Consider the following 23,910-nt stretch of genomic DNA (forward strand, 5'->3'; position numbering starts at 1 on the left):
TCCAATATTGTGATCCCTCCAACTTAGTTCTTCTTTCTTAAGATTGCTGCAGTTATTCAGGGTGTGTGTGTGTGTGTGTGTGTGTGTGTGTGTGTGTGTGTGTGTGTTCCATATACATTTTTGAAATATTTGTTCTAGATCTGTGAAATATGCAGTTGGAATTTTAATAGAGATTGTGTTGAATGTATAGATTGCTCTGGGTAGTATGAACATTTTAATGATGTTAATTCTTCCAATATATGAACACAGTATGTGATTCTACTTGTTTGTATCTTCCTCTACTTCTTTTTTCAATGTCCCATAGTTTTCTGGTCTTTTACCTTCTTGGTTAAGTTAATTCCTGAGTATCTTTTTTGTTGTTGTTGCAATGACAAATGGGATTTTTTTTTAAGTTTCTCTTTCTGAGAGTTCATTATTGGTGTGTAAAAATGCCATTGATTTTTGGGTGTTAATTATGCATCCTGCTACTTTGCTGAATTCATTTCTTAAATCTAGTAGTTGGAGTCTTTAGGATTTTCTGTATATTGTATTATATCATCTGCAAATAATGACAGTTTTACTTCCTCCTTTCCAATTTAGATGCCTATTATTTTTTCTTCTTGAAATTTTTGGAATAGTTTGAGGAGGATAGGTGTTAGTTATTTGAATATTTTGTAAAACTTGACTGTGAAGCCATCTAGTCCAGGACTTCTGTTTGCTGGGAGTTTTTCTATTGCTGCTTTAATTTCATTAGCTGTTAGTCCATTCAGGTTTTCTGATTCTTCCTGATTGAGTGTTAAGAAATTGTGTGTTTCTAGGAATTTGTCCATTTCACTCAGGTTGTACAATTTGTTGGAATATGGTTGTTCGTAATATTTTCTTACAATCCTTTCCATTTCTGAGGTGTCAGTTGTTACTTTACCTCTTTCATTTTTTATTTTATTTATCTGCGTCCTCTCTCTTTGTTTCTTCATAAGTCTGAGTAAAGGTTCATCAATCTTCATTATCTTCTCAAAGAACAAGTTCTTGGTTTCATTGATCTTTTGTATTGTTTTTTTAGTCTCTGTGTCTTTATTTCCAGTTATCTTTATTATTTCCTTCCTTCTACCTACTCTGGGTTTTTCTTGTTGTTCTGTTTCTGGTTCTTTTAGTTGTAGGGTTAGATTGTTTATTTGAGATTTTTCTTGTCTCTTGAGGTAGGCCTGTAATACTATGGACTTCCTTCTCAGGACTGCTTTCCCTGTGTCCCATAGATTTTTGTTTATTTCCAGGAAGTCTTTTATTTCTCCCTTGATCTCATTGGTAGCCCATATTAATAACATGCTATTTAGCCTCCATGTGTTTGAATGTTTTTTAAAAAATATTTTTTAAATTGAATTTGAGAGAGAGAGAGAGAGAGAAACATTAATGTGAGAGTGAAACATTAATCAGCTGCCTCCTGTAGGCTCCCCACTGGGACTCAAGCCCACAACCCAGGCATGTACCCTGATCATGAGTTGAACTAGCAACATTTTGGTGTACAGGATAATGCCCAACCAACTGAGCAACACTGGCCCAGGCAATATTTGAAAGTGTTGAGTGTTTTTATAGTAGTTGATGTCTAGCTTTGTGTCATTGTGATCTGAGAAGATACTTGAACTTTTTGAGACTTATTTTGTATCCTAACATGAGACTATCTCATGTCCACTTGAGAAGACTGTATAGTCTGCAGCTTGAAGGTGAAATATTCTGTAAATGTCAATTATGTCCATCTGATCTAGTGTGTCATTTAGGGTCACTGTCTTCTTCTTGATATTTTTGTCCAGAACATTTATCCAGTGATGTCTGTGGAGTGATAAAGTTCCCTATTATGACTGTATTGATGTTGATCTCTTCCTTAAAGTCCTCCAAGAGTTTGTTTTACATATTTACGTGTTAGTATATTGAGTACATATGTTTACCGGGGTTATATCCTCTTGTTGGATCCTTCACTTTAGTATTATGTAGTGACCTTCTTTGTCTCTTTTATGGCCTTTTTGGAAGTGTATTTCCTCAACATAAGACTTGCTAACCTGGTTGTTTATTTTTCTGTTTCCATTTGTATGGAAATGTTTTTCCATCCCTTCACTTTCATCCTATGTGAATCTTTTGTTCTGAGGTGCGTCTCTTGTAGACAGCATATATATGGATCATGCTTTAATATACATTCAGCTATCCTACGTCTTTTGATTGAAGTATTTAACCAACTTACATTTTAGGTTTATTATTGATAGGTACTTATTTATTTCCATTTTTTTTATGCCTATGTTCCTCTCTTTCTCTATTTCTTCTTATTATTACAGCAGTCCCTCTAACATTTCTTGTAATGCTGGTTGGTAGCAATAAATTTTTTTTTAAATATATATTTTATTGGTTTTTTTACAGAGAGGAAGGGAGAGGGATAGAGAGTTAGAAACATCGATGAGAGAGAAACATCAATCAGCTGCCTCCTGCATACCCCCCACTGGGGATGTGCCTGCAACCAAGGTACATGCCCTTGACTGGAATCGAACCTGGGACCCTTCAGTCCGCAGGCTGACGCTCCATCCACTGAGCCAAACCAGCTAGGGCAATAAATTTTTTTTCAGGTTTTCTTTTTTTAATTTTTATTTTACTGTTTAAAGTATTACAAATAGTAGTACATAAGTCTCCTTTTTTAATAAACTTTTTTAGACTTTTTTATTTTTTTGGTCTGGGAAGTTTTTTATTTCACCTTCAATTTTAAATGATATTATTGCTGGGTAGAGTAATCTTGGATTCAGGTCCTTGCTTTTCATTACTTTGAATACTTCATGTCAAACCCTTCTGGCCTGAAATATTTCTATTGAGAAGTCAGCTGACAGCCTAATGGGACTGACTATTTCTGTCTTGCTGCCTATAAGATTCTTTCTTTCTTTCTTTCTTTCTTTCTTTTTTTTTTTTTACCATTTGACACTTTAATTATGATGTGTCTTGGTGTGGGTGTCTTTGGGTTCATCTTGCTTAGGACTCTCTGTGCTTCCTGAACTTGTGTAACTTTTTCTTTTACCAGGTTAGGGAAGTTTTCTGTCATTATTTCTTAAAACAGACTCTCTATCCCTTACTCACTTTCTTCTTCCTCTGGAGCCCCTATGATGGGTATGTTGTTTCATTTCATGTTGTCCCAAAATTCCCTTAAGCTGTCCTCATTCTTTTTAAGTATTTTTTTCTTTTTGTTGCTCTAAATGAGTGATTTTTTTTTACCTTGTCTTCATTGATTCAATCCTCTGCTTCTTCTAACCCATTGTTAATTCCTTCCAGTCTAGTCTTTATTTCAGCTATGTCATTCTTCATTTCTGACTGGTTCTTTTTCATAGTTTCTATGTCCTTTTTCATGCTGTTGAGCATTCTAAAAACCATTACTTTATACTCTATTTCTGGTAAGTTGCTTGTCTCTATTTCATTTAGCTCTCTTTCTAGAGATTCCTTCTATTCTTTTATTGGGGACCTGTGTCTTTGTTTTCCCATTTTTGCTCTTTCTTTGTGTTTGTTTCTTTGTATTGGATAAGACTATTATGCCTCCCAGTCTTGATATAATGGCCTTCTTGTGGGAACCAGTGTTCTTCTGAGCTGGATGCTCTAGGAATGACCCTTGTGTGGGTTATGTGGACCCTCCTGTTGCATGTGGGTCTTGACTGCTTTTGTCCCACTCAAGGATGGACTCAGCCTTAAGGCTTGTGAAGCTCAATCCTGACCATGATGTGCCAGCTGTTATATAGGTGCTAACAGAGTAAAACAAGACAAAACTGAAAATAACACATTTACACACAAAATACAACAACAACAACAATAACAAGAAAGACTAAAAAAAAAACCAAAAATATTCAAAGACATGAGACAAAATAAATTATTAGATGGGGAAAATAAAGAACCAAAAAAAGATAATATGGAAGAAATAAAGGAAGAGAAAAGAAGTAGAATAAGAATAAAAAATAAAAGGAAAAATAAAAAAAATGAAATAACAATGATTTTTAAAAGTAATAGCAATTAATAAATTAAAATATAGGATAGGGCCCAGCCAGTGTTGCTCAGTGGTTGAGCATCAACCTGTGAACCAGGAGGTCACAGTTCAATTCCAAGTCTCATACCCAGGTTGTGGGCTCAATCCCCAGTGGGAGGCATACAGGAGGCAGCCAATCGATGTTTCTCTCTCATTATTGATGTTTCTTTCTTCTTTTTTTTTTAAAATATATTTTATTGATTTTTCACAGAGAGGAAGGGAGAGAGATAGAAAGCTAGAAACATTGATGAGAGAGAAACACCGATCAGCTGCCTCAGCTGCCTCCTGCACATCTCCCACTGGGGATGTGCCCGCAACCCAGGTACATGCCCTTGACCGGAATCGAACCTGGGACCTTTCAGTCCGCAGGCCGACGCTCTATCCACTGAGCCAAACCGGTTTCAGCTATTGATGTTTCTATCTCTTTTCCTCTCTGAAATCAACAAAGATTTTTTTGTAATTTAAAAGTATATAGAATAGGTAAAGAAGATGGGAAGAGAAAAGAAAAAATATAATAAAATAAGAAAAAAATAAAAAAGAATAGAGAAAATAAGAATAGAATAAAAGAAAGTAGAGAAATAAGAGATATGAAAGAAGAAAGAGAAGAAGAAAAAACCCTTTGGATCTGCTATTTGTGTGTCCTCTGGAATTGGCTCCAATGTTGTTGAATCTGGCCCCTTGGTGTTTTAGTCCTGGGCCTCCTGGGAGCTCTCAGGTGCAAGTCAATGTGAATCCCTCTCTCTTTCTGGCCCTGAACAACTTGACTGAAGCCTAGCACAGTGAGGCCTCTGTGGCTCAGAGGCTAGGCTTGCTCTGGGTCTTGCACCTTGATCCTCCATCCCATGAACAAGCTAGAGTGGAGCAATCAGGCCCCAGCCTTGGCCTGTGACACCTGGGTAAACCCTCACCCTACAGAGGGGCTGTGTGGGGAAGAGGGCCCAAGTCCTCAACGCCATGCCCACCTGGAGCACCACTTTCACAACACAAGGCTGGGGAAAACCTTGAGAAAAAGACTGCAGCTTGGGCAAACTGCAGCCTAGATTATGAGCTGGGAAAGTGAGCCCCATGCTCTTTGCTCCACCTGCCCGGGGTAGACTACATCACACAGAGCTTGAGGTGGGAGAACAGGGAACAAGCCATGTCTCAAATGCCACAGACACTTACTACTCTTATGGAGCTTCAGTAGATTTTCTCAAATGGCTCCCTTTGCATAGCGCCTTTAGAATAATAACTAGAGGCTTTAAATGCTTGTTGTGTTGTTTTTGTTTGTTTGTTTCTTTGTTTGTTTTTAAATAATCTTCAGCAGTTAAATGGTTGTTTCACTGAAGACAGGGTTTTCCCAGTTCTTCACACCATCATTCTGGATGTCCTACCCCTAGGCCTTTTTTGTAATCCACACCAAGGCCTTACTCTATGAAAATAGCTTTCTATGTGGAATTCAAAGGCTCTTGTGTGTGGTGACATCCTGCTAACTTTCAGCAGGTTCCCAGGGAATGGGGTCCTCTCAACCTGGAATCTCAAAGGCCCAACTCAAAGAGAAGCCATGGGAGAAGAGGAGTAATGCAAATTCTGAGCACCTATTCAGGAGTGGTGGTGCCCACTCATGGATAATCTTGTTCAAGACAACAAATATTTACTGATGGAGTCATACACATCAGTTCCCATAGGCTGTTACTTTCCACCAAAATGTAAGGACCAAGGTGGGGAGGGGGGGGGGGTGTTTATTTTATCCAATACTGTGTGCCCAGATCCTGGAACAGTGCTTGGTACAAAGCAGGGAACCCATTGACTGGATGCATTTCATGGCCACCACCTCCAGCTGTGATTGGGGACAAGATGGTGATGAGGCCAGGATTCTGAAGGAGGACCTGTACCTTCCCGTGACATGGCTGTTCAGCCCACTCTCTCATTTATCATCACCCCCCAGCTCCAGTCCAGGATGGTTCCCACCCAACTTCAAACGAGTTGGACAGAGTGCCAGAGATATAGCCAAAAATTGTCAGAGCTACTCCTTGAGAAAGATGATTCCTTGTCACTCTGTCACTCTTACCTTAGTGTCCCATCTATAAGAGGGTAAGACATGGGTAGTGAAGTCTATTCTGTCTTCATCCTAGGGGACAGGGAGGCATATCCACCATATTTTTAAAAATAATTATTTTGTGCCACGTGTGTGGTGTGAAGGGAGGAAAATCTCTTTCTATGTTATGTGTTAAGCCTTGTCACCACCCCTAGAGTAAGGAATATCAGACCATACTTGAGATGAGGCTTAGAGAGGAAGTACAATCAGCATTCTGTATCCAGTGGTTCTGCATCCTTGGGTTTAACCAATCATGGACTGAAAATATTGGGGATTAAGTACATGTTGTTGCTGATGTGTATTATGTAGTCAGGCTACAATTGTTGCACCTGTACTGAACATTTACAGACTTTTTTGTCATTATTCTCTAAACAATGTAGTATAACAGCTATTTATATAGAATTTACATCATTGAATTAGGCATTATAAGCAATCTAGAGATGAGTTAAAGTATATGAGAAGGTATGCATAAGTTATATGCAAATACTACACCATTTTATAAGACATTTTGATATTCATGGGGATCCTGAAACCCATCCCTGAGGATACCAAGGAATTGTAATTTTAAGGTCACATGACCAGTAAACCTGAGTGCAATGCTCATGTTCTTTCTACTATCTATGCTAGATCATGCAGGGAGAAAACCAGTATTTTAAATGTCCTAAAAGTCTTTGTGGTGGAAAGAGCCTATAGGTGAGCCAGGAGAAGCCTCTCACATTTTGCATTGGACTATTTAAACTGATTTTAGGCTTTGTTGTGCTGACTGAATAAAAATGATCTACAGTATTATCCAAGACAATTATGGTGATCCTTGTAACTTGCTTGACTCAGCAGCAGCTCTTTCTCAGTTTCTTTCCCTGCCCCAAGCCCACCTCTAATCATGATGTGGCCCTATAATTATCGCATGGGTTTCTTTTGTTACAAATTTTAATCACACAGTACCTCCTTTTGACTGATGCTCAGAAGTGTTCAAATGGAAGCAGCTGACAGTCCTTATTAATATTTAGTGCTATCACTGGAAAAGTTGGAAGCTGTTCATTTTAACTCAGATGACTAGGATCTAAATGTCAGATTCCCCTTTGCCCAAAGCTCTCCTAAAGCAAAGGACACATTAAATGGTACTTCTAAATGACCATTGACCTGCAGTTCTCCCAAACAAAATTTTTTTTGTTATTTGTTTTTAATTAGTTCAAAATTTATGAAACGCAGTTTGCCAAAAACATGCCCCTCAGAGACATCTGAGTGCTAAGTTCTGATGAAACAGGAGGAGGCTCTAACAATTAGGCATATCTTCCATGAGCGAGGGGACAGTCCTTCAGCTTATCTAAGAAGGCACTCTCTCTGCAGCTATGTGAGGGGCTCACCAGCCTCATGACATAGACATGGCAAGAGCATGTGTACATGCTTAGGTCTGGTGCTTTGACCAGAAGCAGAGGCATACAATTGTGTGTGCCATACTTAATTAAGTAGGAGTTTTATGAGGTGATGGCAGTACCCCTGGGGCCAACTCAGGACATGGGCTTTATTGAGCACTAACTGCAACTGACAGCCCTCAGCATGCACACAACAGAGCCTATATTATAAGAAAGTCAGTGTTGCAAGAGAACTCTTTCAAGGCAAAGCAAAGGATCCATTCTCTAGCTGGGGTCCCTACCCCATGACACCAGCACTTCCAGCTGGAGCTCAAGGTGCACAACAGCAGCAAACATGCAGAAGGGAAGATGGGGAGGCAGAAGGAAAGAAGTGTGGTTAGGACCTGCCCAGTGATCAAAGACAGCAGGTAGCAGAGTTCTTAAGATAAAATCACCTTAATTAAGAATGCCAAGAGTGATGGGATTTTAATTCAACCATTTTCTGGGGATAAGACAGACCAGGAAGGGGTGTGAGTAACACATTTGGTTTCAACAAGAGGACCAGAGCCAGTCACCTGTCTCAAAGTATCATTGCAACTTCACCCCTCCATCAGCCAGATAAACAGAAGGAAGAAAAAAATGGGTGATGCAACTAACCAAAGAGGGGCAGTTCACCCCATAATCACCCATGTCTAGCTTTGGGGAACATTTTTAAACATATATTTTAAGACACACAAAATGCGCTGCTGAAAATAAAAAGAAACACATTGAAGATTTATACCAGGAAGGCTATGAGTTTTAGCATATAAATGAGTCAGAAAGTTCCTTAGGATTTGGAGGTATCTTCCTTTTGGGGTTTCATACTTCATCTATATGCCATCAGTCTGGGTAGCTCTGGACAGCTCTCTCAGCAGGACCCCAGAAAACACTGGTAAACTTGAAATGAGCATTTGTTTCCTTGGAAGATTTATTAAAATAAGAAGATGTTCCATATTCTTTTTATTAATCCATAACATTCAAAGAAAACACTGAAAAAATGCAGGGTCAATGTAAGGAAAAGATCTTCGTGAGGAATCCTTAGAGCTGCTCACATGTTTAAGCTGATGTGTCAGGGTGGAAACCCTTGAGACCTTTTCAGGAGCTGGTTAGTGTGGAATAGGGTGACCATCAGTCCTAGTTTTCCCAAGGCAGTATCTATCATTTTATCCAGTTGTCCTAGGGTGATCATTAATAATGCCCCCTTTTTTGTTAATCCTCACCTAAGGATATTTTCCCATTGATTTTTAGAGAGAGTGGGAGAGAGAGAAAAAAAATTGATGTGAGAGAGACACATAGATTCGTTGCCTCCCTCACATGCCCCAACCAGGGCTGGGAATCAAGCCTGCAACTGAGGTATGTGACCTTGACCAGAATCAAACCTGGGACCCTTCAGTCTGTGGGCCCACACTCTATCCATTAAGCCAAACTAGCTAAGGCTAATGTTCTCTTTTATTCTGAAAGATTAAATTTGGACACCTAAATTATGCAGTGACCTAGAGCTGGAAATCAATCCTAGAGATCTGACAGCTTCTCACCCTTCCAACAACTACAGACTAGTGTCCTCTACTTGCCTTAGGGGATCAACAAGGCACATGGAAGGGGAGATATTAGGTCAACCTCTGTGCTTGCCTAGAATGGCCGGTCTGCCCTGCACTAGTGACTATGCTTCCTTTGGCCAGGGTCAGACTTGTGGTTCCTCTGTCATCTGCACCAAGCCCTTCTTTTTAAGTTGATAGCATCATATTGACAGGAGGAAGCATTTGTCCAACTTTATTATACAAAGATCAAGACTTCACTCTTTCTCTTCCCAGCTAAGAAGTCCTTTTCAAATTTTTAACAGCTCTTAGCCTCTCTATTTGAAACCAAAACCGAAGATCTCTTTTCTCATTGGGACCCCATAACATTTCAGATATCTTGAGAAGAGATTTTGGGAATGAAGTTGACCAGAAATTCTGAAGAACTGAGGATGGCTCATTTAGAAGATAAAAGAGCTTAGTGTTCATGACCCCTAAAGAGTCTCCCTTCCATATGTGATGATGTGGACACCAAGCAATATATTGCCTTCATGGTTATAGGAAACCTCCATCTTTTCTACAGTTTCACTGGGGTGTGTGTTTTCTTCACTTTCACTGGGACATGTGTTGTACAAACTACATACTCTCCAATTATCTCCACCAATGACAGGATGTGCTGCCCACTGTGCTCACTAACCTGCCAGGCTGGCTCTGAATTGAGGGACCCATATGTTCCTAAGCTGCAGTCTTATTCTCAATCTTATATACATTTATTATAAATCACAATATCACACACCTCAAATTTAGTATGTACTTATGTCAAAACTTATCAAATCATACAATTTAAATGTGTAGTTTATTGTGTGTCAATTATACCTCAATAAAATTGTTTTTAAAATGTTAGCATGTATAAAATCAAATGCTTGCTTTTTCCCCTTAAATATGTTCTGTTGAACAAACTCTAAAAGAGTCTGAAGGTTTTGCTAGAGATAAATGGTAGAGCTTTATTCAAGGTTCTTAGAGTTTGCAAACTGGGTACACAGCTAGGTGAAAATCCAGAAGTGTTCCAAAAAAGAAAGAAAAGTTAAAAGTTCTTATAGTTAGAAATGCATTGTTGAGAATTATCAGTCCCTCATTCTTAGCCTTGGGATTGGTCCAAAATGGCTGGCTACCAGTCATATGTCAGAGGTCTGGAAGATGGGTGCAAAGAGGTCAGGTCAGTCCTGGTGAGGTCTGGATAATGGTTATCAGGTGAGTGTATAAGTGAGTCTTTCAGGGAGTAATAGATGGCCTGCATGTGTGAAGTCATCGGGGGATAATTAGAGGGTTACCTGGAGGTACAAATGTATATCTAGCCATTGATGGGTGACTAGAAAGTTCATAAGAGTTTAAGTTCCCAGGCCAATTAGAACAGGGATGGAGTCTTCCTTCCCCCATGCCTCAGCCTTCATAATGTTAATGGTTTAATGGTTTAGCAGCTTGCTTAAAATGACTCCATGTTATATATTCTCTATCTTCATTATTAACTCACTTGCTTCCCCAGTTGCTGCCAACTTAGCAAATTGTATCACATATTTGTCCAAATAAAACTTAGGCGATGAGTTTTGTCCCTTCCTAACACCCATCTGTAATTCTGTCTATTTTGTGTCTCAAATCCATCTACTTATCTCCCTGAACCTGGTTTGAGCCATCATCACCATGTGCCTCCTCAGGTGCCTGCAACAGCCTACCTGTAGATCTTCACTCTAACTGCCCTCCGATCTTATTGTTGTGTTTATGTGTGTGTGTGTGTGTGTGTGTGTGTATGTGTGTAGTAAAAATGCACATACATAAAATTTACAATTTTTACCGTTCTAAGTGTACCATTTATTGGCATTAAGTGCATTCATATTATTGTGCAACCACCATCCATATCCATAATTTTTTTTTAATCTTCCCATACTTAAACTCTGTACCCATTAAACACTAGCTAGTTGTGCCCACTTTGCCCTAGTCCCTGGAAACCACCGTTCTACCTTCTGTCTCTGAGTTTGACTACTCTGGGTGTTATAATCATAATTACCTATTTTTTAAAATCTATATATATATATATATAAGCCTAATATGCAAATTGTCCCCTTGGAGTTCGACTGGAGACGGGGAGTTCAATCGCTCGTTATGATGTGCACTGACCACCAGGGGGCAGCGCGGAATGAAGGAAGGTCCCGGCCTGCAGCCCAAAGGCCCTGATTGGCCCTGATCCCCAGCCAGGCCTAGAGACCCTACCCGTGCATGAATTTCATGCACCAGGCCTCTAGTATTAATAATAGGAAGAGAGGAAAGGGAAGGTCAGACATTGTAAGCATGGTCATTTAAGCTGCTTCACCAGGAAATTACAGCTTCACACTCTGCAGGGAACCACTGGTCCATTCCCTGCACATCACCCAGGGAAGGGATCAAACGAAGGGGGAGATGGGCATGTGCATGGTGAAGTTAAGGTGACATAGAGAGGGTGCTTGCCTGTCAGTCTAGCCTGGGAAAAAGATCATTGGCTAGAGGGGTGAAGCAACTGCAAGTGCATGAAATCTTGGAAGTGTAAAATCCTCAAGACAAAGAATTCCCTCTCTCTTGCTCTTCTTATTCCCTCTCACTCTCTTGCTCCTTGACCTGCACTGGCCCACCATGTAGCCTTAAACAGCCATGGGCCATGGAGACTTCACATGCAATGGACTGTAGCTGGGATCAAAGCTAAGCTAGCCAGATGCTGGACTAGACTTTAATACAGAACAAAAACTCTGGACACTGGCCTTAATTCCATCCCTGTTGAAGACAAGGTTGGACTTATTCCATGGTGGGGCTGACAGAGGTGAGACGTTAAAGAGGAACTCCCTTAATTTTACATAATCAATAAAGCTTTCCATGATACCCCATCCTCCTACGGGGGCCTCAGGAAATTCTTTTCCTCATGGCACTCCAAGAACTCTACTTCTACCAATAACATATAAGTGGAATTAGCCATTATTTGTCCTTTTGTATCTGACTTATTTTACTTAGGATAATGTTTTTGAGGTTCATCTATATTATAGCATGTGACAGGGTTTCATTGTTTTAAGGTTGAATAACATTCTATCGTATGTGTATGCCACATTTTGTTTCTCCATTTATATGTTAATGGACACTTGGATTGTTTCACCTTTGTGAATAATGCTGCAATGCAAATGGATGTGCAAATATGTCTTGAAGTCCCTACTTTCAATTCTTTTAGATAAAAATACCTAGAAGTGGAATTGTGACATCACATGGTAATTCAATGTATAATTTTTTGAAAAATCTCTATACTGCTTTCCACCATGGCTGTATCATTTTACATTTCTATCAGCAATACACAAAGATTCCAACTTCTCTAAATTCTCACCAACACCTGTTATTTTCTGCTTTGTTTTTGTAATAATAGCCATCCTAATGTCTACCAAAAAAGAGCCACATACTAGACCTGACAAGCCAGAGGAGGCCTTACAAACTCAGAGACCAAAAGGAACTTTTTATCTAAAAGCAAGTCATGGTAGGTATTCATGTCTTAGGCTTGTATCTTCCTTGACAATTGTCAATCTTTACCTTAACTGAGCCTGCCTATTGTCTTTTTGAACCTGTGATAACATATTTTTGGAAAGTCATAGTAATCCCCCTTTTCCAGACCCCTCAGGGCACAATCTCCCACAAGAACATGAAACCCTTCATTGTTATCTTATTGCCCAAATACCATCTCTATTGCTATAAATGTTAATTAACTACCCTATACCCACCAATGTGAAAGAAGTATTTGTCTCTTCCTTTACTTTTTATCCAATCTAAGGGATTTCTCCACTTTGCTTTCTCCTGCCGCCCTACTCTACCACCATGGATTTTACTTAACCACTTATGCCTCCTCCTTTGATTGTAATGTATAAAATAAACAACAAAACTTCTATTCTCTGGAGCATTTTCTCAATCCATTGAAATTTTGCTTCCTGGCAATTGTCCTCAGTTTAGCTCAAATAAACTCATAAAAACTCTCTACAGGCCTCGGCCAGGTGGCTCAGTTAGTTAGGACATCACCCCATACACCAAAAGGTTGCAGGTTCGATTCCTGGTCAGGACACATACCTAGATTTGGGGTTTGATCCCAGGTCAGGGCATGTAGGAGAGGCAACCAATCAATATTACTTTCTCTTCTTTCCACTCTCCCTAAAATCAAAAAAGCCATATCCTCATGTGAGGATTTAAAAAAAATCCTCTACAGGTTTGGACGTTTCTTATGTCAACACTAATGTGTATGAAGTGACATCTTATAGTTTTGATTTGCATTTCCCTTGTTAACGTAAAAAAATCTTTGAAACCTGTAAAGAATTTTTGTGAGTTTATTTGAGCCAAACTGTGGACATATGCCGGGAAGCAGAACCTCAACGAATTGAGATAGTGCTCCGGAGAATGAATGGCAGGGTTACATCCGTATTTATACATGAAATTCATTGGTGACAGATTTAAGGAGGTGGGATTAAGCAAAGCAGGGAAACCTCTGTGATAGGATAAAAAGTAAAATGATGGACACATACTTAGGTGGGTGCAGGATCAATTAACATGATAATGAAGGAATTTGTAGTATCTGTCCCAGCGCCCAGAACATTTGGTTGTGCCCCAGGGGCTCCAGAAAAGGGGAAGTTACAAGTTACCCAGACATTTCAAGGGAATGTTATCTTAGAGGCAAAAAGGCAAATGGGCTCAGTAAGGATCAAAGTTGATCTTGTCAGTGAAGATACTGGCTTAGAACATAACTGCCCACCATAACTGCTTTTAGTTAAAGTTTAATTTCAGACCATCCTTTGTGGTTATTTTAGGTCTCTGAGTCTGCTAGGCTGCCACGCAGGCCTTCCCTGACCTTGTCAGTTCAGCGTGTGGCCCCTTTCGTCCACACCCTAATGATTGGTAATGGTATCTCTTCATGTGCTTATTGGCCATCTGTATATCTTCTTTGGAAAAATGCCTATTCAAGTCCTTTCCCCATTCTTTAAATGGTAATTTATTATTATTATTGGTAACATAAATTAGATCATGTCCTCTTCTACTTTAACCCTTTATAACAGGTTTTCACTGCATTTAGAATAAAATCCAAATTCCTCTGGTGGCTGACTACCTCCAAACCATCTTGCACACTTTCCTATTGGCTCATTAAGCAGTCCCCTGGGGCCTTCCTTCTGTTCTTCAAACACACCAAGCTCTTTTCCTTCTCTCTCTTCATGGTCCTTCCTGTTGCAGCTGAGAAAGCCCTTCCCTGACTGCTTCATCCAAAGTAACCTTGGGTTATGCTCTGTACATCATCTTGTTCATTACATCCTGCAATTATCTTGCTTATTTATTTTGCTTTTTATATCTCCCTCTTCGCACAGCTTCTCAATGCATAGATCTCACAGTATCTTTAACATCCAGCCTGGTGCCAGGCTCATAGCAAGCAACAATAAATATTTGTTAAATTAATAAATAAATCTATCACTTTCCTGCTACTGTTACCACTATTCATACTTCGGTTACTAGTCCAAAGTTTATGTGCCGAATGTTTTGAAAGGCCAAACTCAAAACATCAGAGTTTGGAATACAGAAAGAGTTATTGATGGAGAAGGTGCCAACTGAGAAGGGAGCCCTACTGCTTCCTCAAATCCATCTTAATAAAAGAGTTCTGGCTTCTTTTATGTCAATGGAAGGGGTTGTCTTTGTAAAAGTCAAGCCTCAAGCAGAATTCCTCTAATGATTAGCATGACTATATGCAAGACTAAGGAGAATCTATTAGCCTGAAGGGAACAAAGCAGGCTTGAACAGATTGAGTCAGAAATACTTATCATTTTACTATGTTACATTGTAGCATTTCTACTATTTATTGAGAATGTATTATATGCCAGGCACTGTGCTGGGTATTTTAAATGCATTAATACTCTCAAAAAATCTAAAAATTAGGCATCAGAATGCTTATTCCATAGATCAAAAAAATTATGACACTAGTTAGTAATGTACAAGAGCAGAATTTGTTTCTTTGGTATAAGAAATAGGCCTCTGTGATCCATCTCCAGCATAGTCAACTTTTAATGGAAACAGTTACTGAATTTCCCCAGAGCAAACAGAATGTAGGGAGGAGGGAAGAGGATATAAGAACACAGAACTGTGGATGTGAGCCAGCATCTTGGTGGAAACCCCCAGGCACCCACCTCAACAAGAAGAGGGAGATGGAGACAACTAGAAAAGGCCTCGGCCCATTTTTAAAAATGGCCCAATAGGAGACAATAAGACCTCGGTGAGATGTGAGGGAACTATTAGCCCCGTAGTCCTCAGCCAGTGAGGAGCCAGAGGAGGAACTGTCGCACCCTAAGGGCATTACTGGGCTGTGATGCTACTCCATGTGTGTCTGTACAACTGGACAGACACCCGCTCTCGAGAATGTATTAAAGGTCTCATTTTCTATCTCTGAGTCCATTATTTTAATTTGGACAGGTGAGCATTTGGCATAAGGATTATTTTAAGCTAGTTTTTTTGTTTGTTTGTTTTGTTTTTAAAAAACAGCAGGTATGGGAGAAGCCCTAAGAACAGTAGGAGTTACCCTTTTGTAAGAGACATTTACATTTATGAGGGAAATTTCCATTTGTAAGGGTGTCTCCTTCTCTATACCAGGAAGAGAAAAATGATTTAATTTCTAGAACTCTTATCAATGGAAAAAGAAAGAACTTTATAAGGTAAACAGAATTCTGGAGAAGGATATGGTATTAGTTATACAGCCATGTGAATGTACTTAATGCCATTGAACTGTGCCCTTAAAAATGGTTAAATGGCAAATTTTATGATATATGTATTTTACCACAATAAAAATCTGGAAGGTGGCTAACTCCAAATCTCCCCTGCCTAATCTGAGAGATATGGGCAAAGAGAGGGGCAGGTAACTCTGGGCACTGCTCTGGCCCTGCTGCCTTCCATACCTTTGGCATCAGAACTCCTTCTAGCCACACTCATGGGCTGCTTTCTAAATCCACCTGGCCCGGGGTGGGGGTGGGGTGAGAGTGGGGAACAGTGTGGAGAGCCAGCATGTAGGAAGGGAAGGCGGCTGCAGAGTGGTGGCCTGGCCTTCTCCTTCTCCCACTCTCACTTACAGGGTACTTGATGCATTGTTTATTTTTTTATATATATTTTATTGATTTCAGAGAGGAAGGGAGAGGGAAAGAGAGATAGAAACTCAATGATGAGAGAGAATCATTGATCGGCTGCCTCCTGCACGCCCCACACTGAGTATCAAGCTTGAAACCAGGACATGTGCTCTTACCAGGAATCAAATTGTGATCTCCTGATTCATAGGTCGATGCTCAACCACTGAGCCACGCCAGCCGGGCTGATGCATTAATATTCGTGCTCTGCAGAGCACTTCCCCAATTCCTTCAGGTTCAGGATAGCCCTGCGCCCAGACCAGCATGAGAAGCAGTGGAGTGAGCCCTGCACCACTTGGGGACACCTGGCTCCCTGACCCAGGTCTCAGGTCCATGTGTCACCTTAGGTGAGTCCCACAACTTCTCGAAGCCTCCGTCTCCTCATTGGTAAATGAGAGGGCTGGACAAGATGATCCCTAAAGGGCCTTCAAGTGCCACCCTTCTGAGAATGGCCTGGCACAGCATGCCCCAGTTAGCGCACAGCAACCAACAGAGCAGAGAGTCTCAGGAGGAGGAAGGCCAGCCCAGCGCAGCCTTCTTAGAAAGGGACACCCTTGGAGGTAAGGGGAAACACAGGAAGGGCACAGGTTCTGTAATTTCTTGTTGTCTCCTAGAACAGCTTGCTCTCCCAGGGAAACATTTCACAGGTAACAACACTCCAGCCCTGGCGCGCCTATTTAGCTCCTGCTGATGCCACATGGCCTGCAACAGCTATGGGACCCTGCCCCAGCCCCATGACATGATGGCGGCCTCAGGCGGTCTCTGCCCCCAGCCCTCTCCTCTTCCTCTTCCTCCTTCTGGTGGCTGGGCTAGGGGAGGGAGCAGGTCCATGTGTCCACCTGTGCCCACCTAAAGGCTGCATCGGGCTGTGCAGCCCCACCTGCCCCGGAATTGCTCTGCCTTTAATTAGGCTCAGTTTTAGGAGGTGGACGGGAGCACCAGATTTATGGAGCCCTCCCTGTGACCCTGCCCTGCTGCCTTTCCCAGGGTGTCCCCAGCACTGGGGACAGGTGCCCCAAGGCCTCTCCTGGCCTGGACTGGAATTATAAACACCCGAATAAGCTCACAGGAGAGGGAGAGCGCGAAGGTGGGAGCAGCCAGCAGTAAGTTCACAAGGGCCGGGGAAGCCCTGCAGCGAGTTGGTTAGTGGGTTCTCCTCTGTCTCATCATCGTGGAGTGAATGCCTAAAAACTAGAAGCCTGTGAGCAGGACAGTTGTGTTGTGAAGCCTTAACGACCATGACATGGCTGGGCCCCAATTAAATTAATTTCTAAACTAATAATCACCATCTTCATTCACCAACAGGATTAGAAAGGTGATTCAGTTTCTTAGAAGCTACAAGCCTGTTGCCCTGCTCGGAACCAGGCCAAGCAGTGGTTCGAGTGCAGCCTACAGCCCAGGCCAAAGTCAGGCCGGCTGCAGGCGAGCAGCTTCACCTGCGCACCCACTCAGTGAGTGTCAGGCTCCACATTCACAGGACGGAAAACCATCACATTTATTGTCTGCTCTTGTGTGGTATTTCAAGTATAACTTTGAATGTGTGCAGATTTTTAAATGTTATTCATTCATTTGGGTTTCTTATTTATTTATTTTTTTTAACCAGGCTGACTCTGAGCCAGACTGCGTCTGTCCACATTGAAAGGGACCATTCTTTCCTCCCGGCTCCCGGTCGTGGCCTCCTCCCCACACACCCTCCTTCAAGTGAAACCCAAGTGTTTCCTTTTTCCGTAAGGCTCAGCCAGCCAGGCTTCTTCTAGAAGCCCGTGCTCAGCTCCGAGGCCAAGCCCTGTGGCTCGAGAAGGCCTCCATGAGTCTTGAAGTACAAACACAGGTCCCAAGTTGGGAAACCATCTGTCAACAGTCCCCATATTTACAACCATAAGGCTAACTGGTCTCCTGGTGCAAAGCTATTATTCAAACCACCAATCATGTCAAAGAGTTCCTAGATCTTTGGTTTTCTCTTCCAAAAGTTCTCTTTAGCTCTGAACAAACACATTTTCCTCTTCCATCTTGTCTGATGATCACTCTGATTAGGGTGTTTCAGGGAGGAGGGGCCCACAGCACTCGTTCTCTCTGCCTGAGAAGACTTCCCTGAAGGAGCAAGCCTGGCAGTGCCCAGAATTGCCCTCAGTTCTTGCCACTGTGATCTGAAGTCAGAGTTCCATTTTTATACACCAATAATGAACTCTCAGAGAGGTCTCAATGAATACTAACTTGCTTTCAGATTTGAAAAACTTACGATGACACCTAGAACAAGCATTTTTCTTTTTACTGCAGCCTTGTCAAGTAATTAAATTAGTTTTGCTGACCTAGTAGTTAAAAAGTCATAAACATCTGCTTCAAAGCAAAGAATGCAAGGGGAAAAGGCCCAAGGGAAAAAGGGAAATGGAGAGCATCAGAATGGCTGTGAATTGACTTTCTAGTACAAATTACTCACTTAGAGCTCTTTCAATTTGGACAGAATGAGAGATTGAGCTGGGAGATCTGGGATGCAAAGAAAGAATTCCCAGGGACAGAGAATGTCACTGGCCATTTCCCTCCCTGTCCTGGGTGATAATGGGCCCCGTGCTGCCTCCTGCTATCTCCTCAGGGCTAGTTCCCTTCCAGGGGCTCTCAGGGTCCTGGCAGCTTAGTTACCTTTCCTAACCACATGTCCCACCAGGTAAGCTCACTGTCTGCGTCTGTTTGGTCCTCAGAGACAATAGTTCCCATACACGCTCCTTTCTTTTCAGTAGTGGTGACAAGCTTTGTGGTGTTTGGGGTTTTTTTTCACAGCTTTATTGTGATATAATTTATATTTAACATTGCAGAAGTTTAAGGTGTGCAACCTATTGATTTGATACATTTTATATATTGCAATACAATTACCATCATAGCTTTAACCAGCACCTCCATCTCATCACATAATTATTATTATTTTTTTTTGTATTGAGAACATTTAAAATCTACACTTCTAGGAACTTTCAAGTATATAATACAGCATTGTTAACTATAGTCACAATGCTGTGTATTACATCTCCAAAATTTATTCATCTTATAACTTGAAGTTTATAGTCTTTGTGACCCCTTATTTCCCAGCCCCCAGCCCCTGGAAACCACTATTCTAGGCTTTGTTTCTATAAGTTCTGCTCTTTTCGATTTCATATATTTGTGATATAACATAGTATTTGTCTTTGTCTGATTTATTTCACATAATGTCCTCAAGTTCCATCCATGTTGTCACAAATGGCAGGATGTCCTTCTTTCTCATGACTGAGTGGTATTCATATATATCACCTCATTTACCATTGCAACAACAATAAAATAAGATACCTAGGAATAAACTTAACCAAGGAAGTAAAAGACCTGTATTTGGAAAACTATAGGATATTGAAAAAGAAATAGAGGAAAATACAAGATGAATACATATGCTGAAATCCTCAACAAAATATTATCAAATTATACCCAGCAATACAAATGGAAATGTATGTCATGTTTATGGATTGGAAGAATTAACATCATTAAAATGTCAATACTACCCAAAGCAATCTATAGGTTAAATACAATCCCTATTAAATTACCAATAGCATACTTCACATATCTAGAATAAATACTCCAAAAATGTATATGGAACCATAAGAGACCCTGAATAGCTGCAGAAATCTTGAAAAAGAAGAACAAAGTTGAAGAGATCACAATACTGGATATCAAACTATACTACAAAGCCATTATAATCAAAACAGCCTGGTGCTGGCACAAGAACAAGCATATAGACCAATGGATCAGAACAGAGACCTTAGAAATTGACCCACACCATTATGGTCAATTAATATTTGACAGTTAAAAATGGGCAAAGGAGATTGGGGCCAGCATGATCCGCAGTGTGGAAGGGAATCTGCAGGGCAGCTGGAAGAAGGGAACTCTAAAAATCAGCCCATAGCTGGACTGGGTGCAAAAAAGGCAGCCTCAGATTTTACCGGTGTGCAGGTACTTAGTGCTAGGGGGAAAAGGACATGCAGAAGAGACTTTTGGAGAATTGTGTGCAGTGCTGGATGGAGAGAGAGAGCTACATAACCAGACACCTAGAGAAGAGAGATCACGGGGAGACAAAGAAACAGCCCGCAAATGAAAGAAAAGGAGGCATCTCCAGAAAAAGAAGTGAAAAGGAGGCACGCAACATGTCAGAGAAATAATTCAGAGAAATAGTCATAAGGTGGCTGAAAAGAATGGAAGTCAAATTCAACAATATGTGTAAGAACCAAGAGGAAATGAAGAAGAACCAAGAAGAAATGAAAATGACATTGCTGCTATAAAGAACTCAATAGAAAGCATCAACAGTAGACTAGAAGAAGCAGAGGACAACATCAGTGAGCTAGAAAACAAGGTAGAAAAACAGAGCAGCATCTAGAAAAAAAACTTAAAAAACAGGAGGAGAGACTAAGGGAACTTTGGGACAACACGAAACAAAACAACATCCACATAATAGGGATGTCAGAAGGAGAGGAAAATGAGCAAGGAATAGAAAACATGTTTGAAGAAATAATGACAGAAAACTTCCCTGATATAGGGAAGAAAAAACTTCACACAAATCCAAAAAGCTCAAAGAGTCCCAAACAAAATGAACCCCAAAAGACCAACGCCAAGGCACATTATAATTAAATTTGAAAACACCAACAAAAGGTAAGAATCTTAAAAGCAGCCAGAGAGAGACAGAAAGTTACCTACGAAGGATCCCCCATCAAACTAGCAACTGATTTCTCAACAGAAGCACATCAGGAAAGAAGGGAATTGAATGAAATATACAAAGTCATGCAAAGCAAGGGTCTGAATCCAAGAATACTGTACCCAGCAAGGCTATCAATCAAAATTGAGGGTGAAATCAGGAGCTTCACAGATAAAAAAGGACTAAGGGAGTTTATTACCACCAAACCAGCAACGCAAGAAATGCTAAAGGGTCTTCTGTAAAAAGAAGAAATAAGAAACGAAGAAGGAACACAGGCATAAAGAATAAAAACGGCAACAAACAAGTACCTAACAATAAAAACTTTAAACGTTAATGGATTAAATGCCCCATTCAAAAGACATAGGGTAGCTGAGTGGATAAGAAAACATGACCTATGTATCTGCTGTCTACAGGAAACCCAACTCAGAAAAAAGGACTCACACAGATTGATGTTGAAGGGATGGAAAAAGATTTTTCAGGCGAATGGAAATGAAAAAAAAAAAAGCTGGGGCAGCAATACTTATATCTAACAAATTAGATCTCAAAATGAAATGCATACAAGAGATAAGGAAGGCCACTTCATAATACTAAAGGGGTCAATCCAACAAGAAAATATAACTTTGGAAAACATATACGTATCCAATACAAGAGAACCCAAATTCATAAAAAGAACTTCTGGAGGATATTAAAAGAAAGACTGAAATTTAGTATATACCTATATTGCCCAAAAGCAGTCAAAATGACTGCATTGTGAAAGAATAATATCGGAGCACTCTTCACTTATGTTCCTTAGCTTTTCCAATAACTCACTTCTATTCGACATTTCTTTCATGAATTTAGGGCACAAAAGAAATAAAATAAACAACTTATTAGAACAAGTATCACTGCATAAAGATTCGAATAACAAGTACTAGTTTAGCTTATTGAGCAACTGTAACTTATCAAGTATCGACAATTTATCATGTACTTGTATGTTATCATGTGACGGTAATTGAAAAAAAATGAAAACTGTTATTTCAATACAGAGCCGAACTGTTATTACTCAATTCAATAATAAGAGTCATTTGATTATTTAAAATTTCCCAAGCAGTCAAAATGACTGCTTTTGGGCAATATAGGTATAACACACATATATATACCGGAAATGAAGGAGGGGGAGGTAACTACAATTATTAATAAACGCATGTATATGTTGTACAAAAAGTCACAAAATTCTAAGACATTGTGTCCTTATATACATAATTTTTTTTCTAATTGAAATTAAAAAGCAGTCAAAATGACTTCCTTGGGCAATCTAGTGTTAATGGAGAGATTGATAGCAATAAAGTCATAGTAGGGGACTTTAATACCCAACTATTACCATTGGACAATCCTCTAAACAAAAAATCAGCAAAGAAACATCAATCCTAAATGATGCACTAGATCAGATGGAATTAATTGACATCTTCAGAACATTTCACCCCAAAGCCACAGAATATACATTCTTCTCAAGTGTACATGGGTCATTTTCAAAGATAGACCATATATTGGGTCACAGGCAAACTCTCTTCAAATTCAAGAAAATAGAAATCATATCAAGCACCATCTCACATCACAATGGCATAAAACTAGAAATCAACTACAATAAAAACAATAAAAAATCAAACACCTGGAGGCTGAATAGTGCCCCGACCCGTGGGACAACAACGGGGGAACGAAGAGACACCCTAGGAGAATGAGACAAACAAGGGACACGAAAGAATGGAGGCAAGACAGTGTCCTGATCAAGCCTCAAATTTTATTCTCACGGCGGCAGGATATATACTGTTCTAGGGACGGGGGGTGGGTAAAGGGGTCTATGGGCAGTAACCTATTACTAGAGATTTATTAGGCTCCTGATGGCTGTGCTTATCAGCGGAGATGTGTGATTTAGCAGGCTCCAGATGGCTGTGCTTATCAGTGGAGATGTGTGATTTAGCGGCTGTGTGAGGGTAGTTTATCTTTAACTGCTGGCCAATTTGCAAGACACAGGTGGTTTCTGGTAATTTGGAGTTTCTGGAGGAACCAGAAACTTATAGTTCTTAAGATGGCTTTGTCTAAGCCAATATCTCTAATGGCTCCCAACAAAATAGCATGTTATTAAACAATGACTGGGTGACCAGAGAGATCAAAGAAGAAATAAAAAGCATCATGGCAACAAACGACAATGAAAACACAACAATCCAAAATCTATGGGGCACAGTGAAAGCAGTCTTGAGAGGGAAGTTCATAGCTCTACAGGCCTGCCTCAAAAAAACAAGAAACAATGGTAATAAATTATCTAACCCTACAACTCAAAGAGTTAGAAAGAGAGCAACTAGAAAAGCCCAGCGTAAGCAGAAGGAAAGAAATAATAAAGGTCAGAGTGGAGATAAACGACATAGAGACCAAAAAAACAATACAAAAGATCAATAAACCAAGAGCTGGTTATTTGAAAGGATAAGCAAGATTGATGAACCTCTAGCCAGGCTCACCAAGAAGCAAAGAGAGAGGACCCAAATAAACAAAATCAGAAATGAAAGAGGAGAAATAACAACTGATCCTACAGAAATACAAACAATTATGAAAAAATACTATGAACAACTCTATTCTAACAAAATGGACAACCTACATGAAATGGACATATTCATAGAAAAATACAAGCTCCCAACTCAACCAAGAAGAGTCAAAAAACGTGAATAGGTCAATAACTACCGAAGAAATTGAAACAGCGATCAAAAATCTTCCAGCAAACAAAAGCCCTGGTCCGGAAGGCTTTGCAGGGGAGTTCTAGCAAGCATTCAAAAAAGAACTAAAACCTATCCTCCTCAGACTATTCCAAAAAATTCGAGAGGAAGGCACACTTTCAAGCTCTTTCTATGAAGCCAGCATTACCCTAATCCCAAAACCAGATAAAGACACCAAAAAAAGAGAACTACAGGCCAATATCCTTGATGAACATAGATGCTAAAATCCTCAACAAAATTTTAGCAAATCAGATTCAGCAATACATTAGAA

The sequence above is a fragment of the Myotis daubentonii genome, chromosome 3 (genome assembly GCF_963259705.1).
Source record: "Myotis daubentonii chromosome 3, mMyoDau2.1, whole genome shotgun sequence".
Classification (NCBI taxonomy): domain Eukaryota; kingdom Metazoa; phylum Chordata; class Mammalia; order Chiroptera; family Vespertilionidae; genus Myotis; species Myotis daubentonii.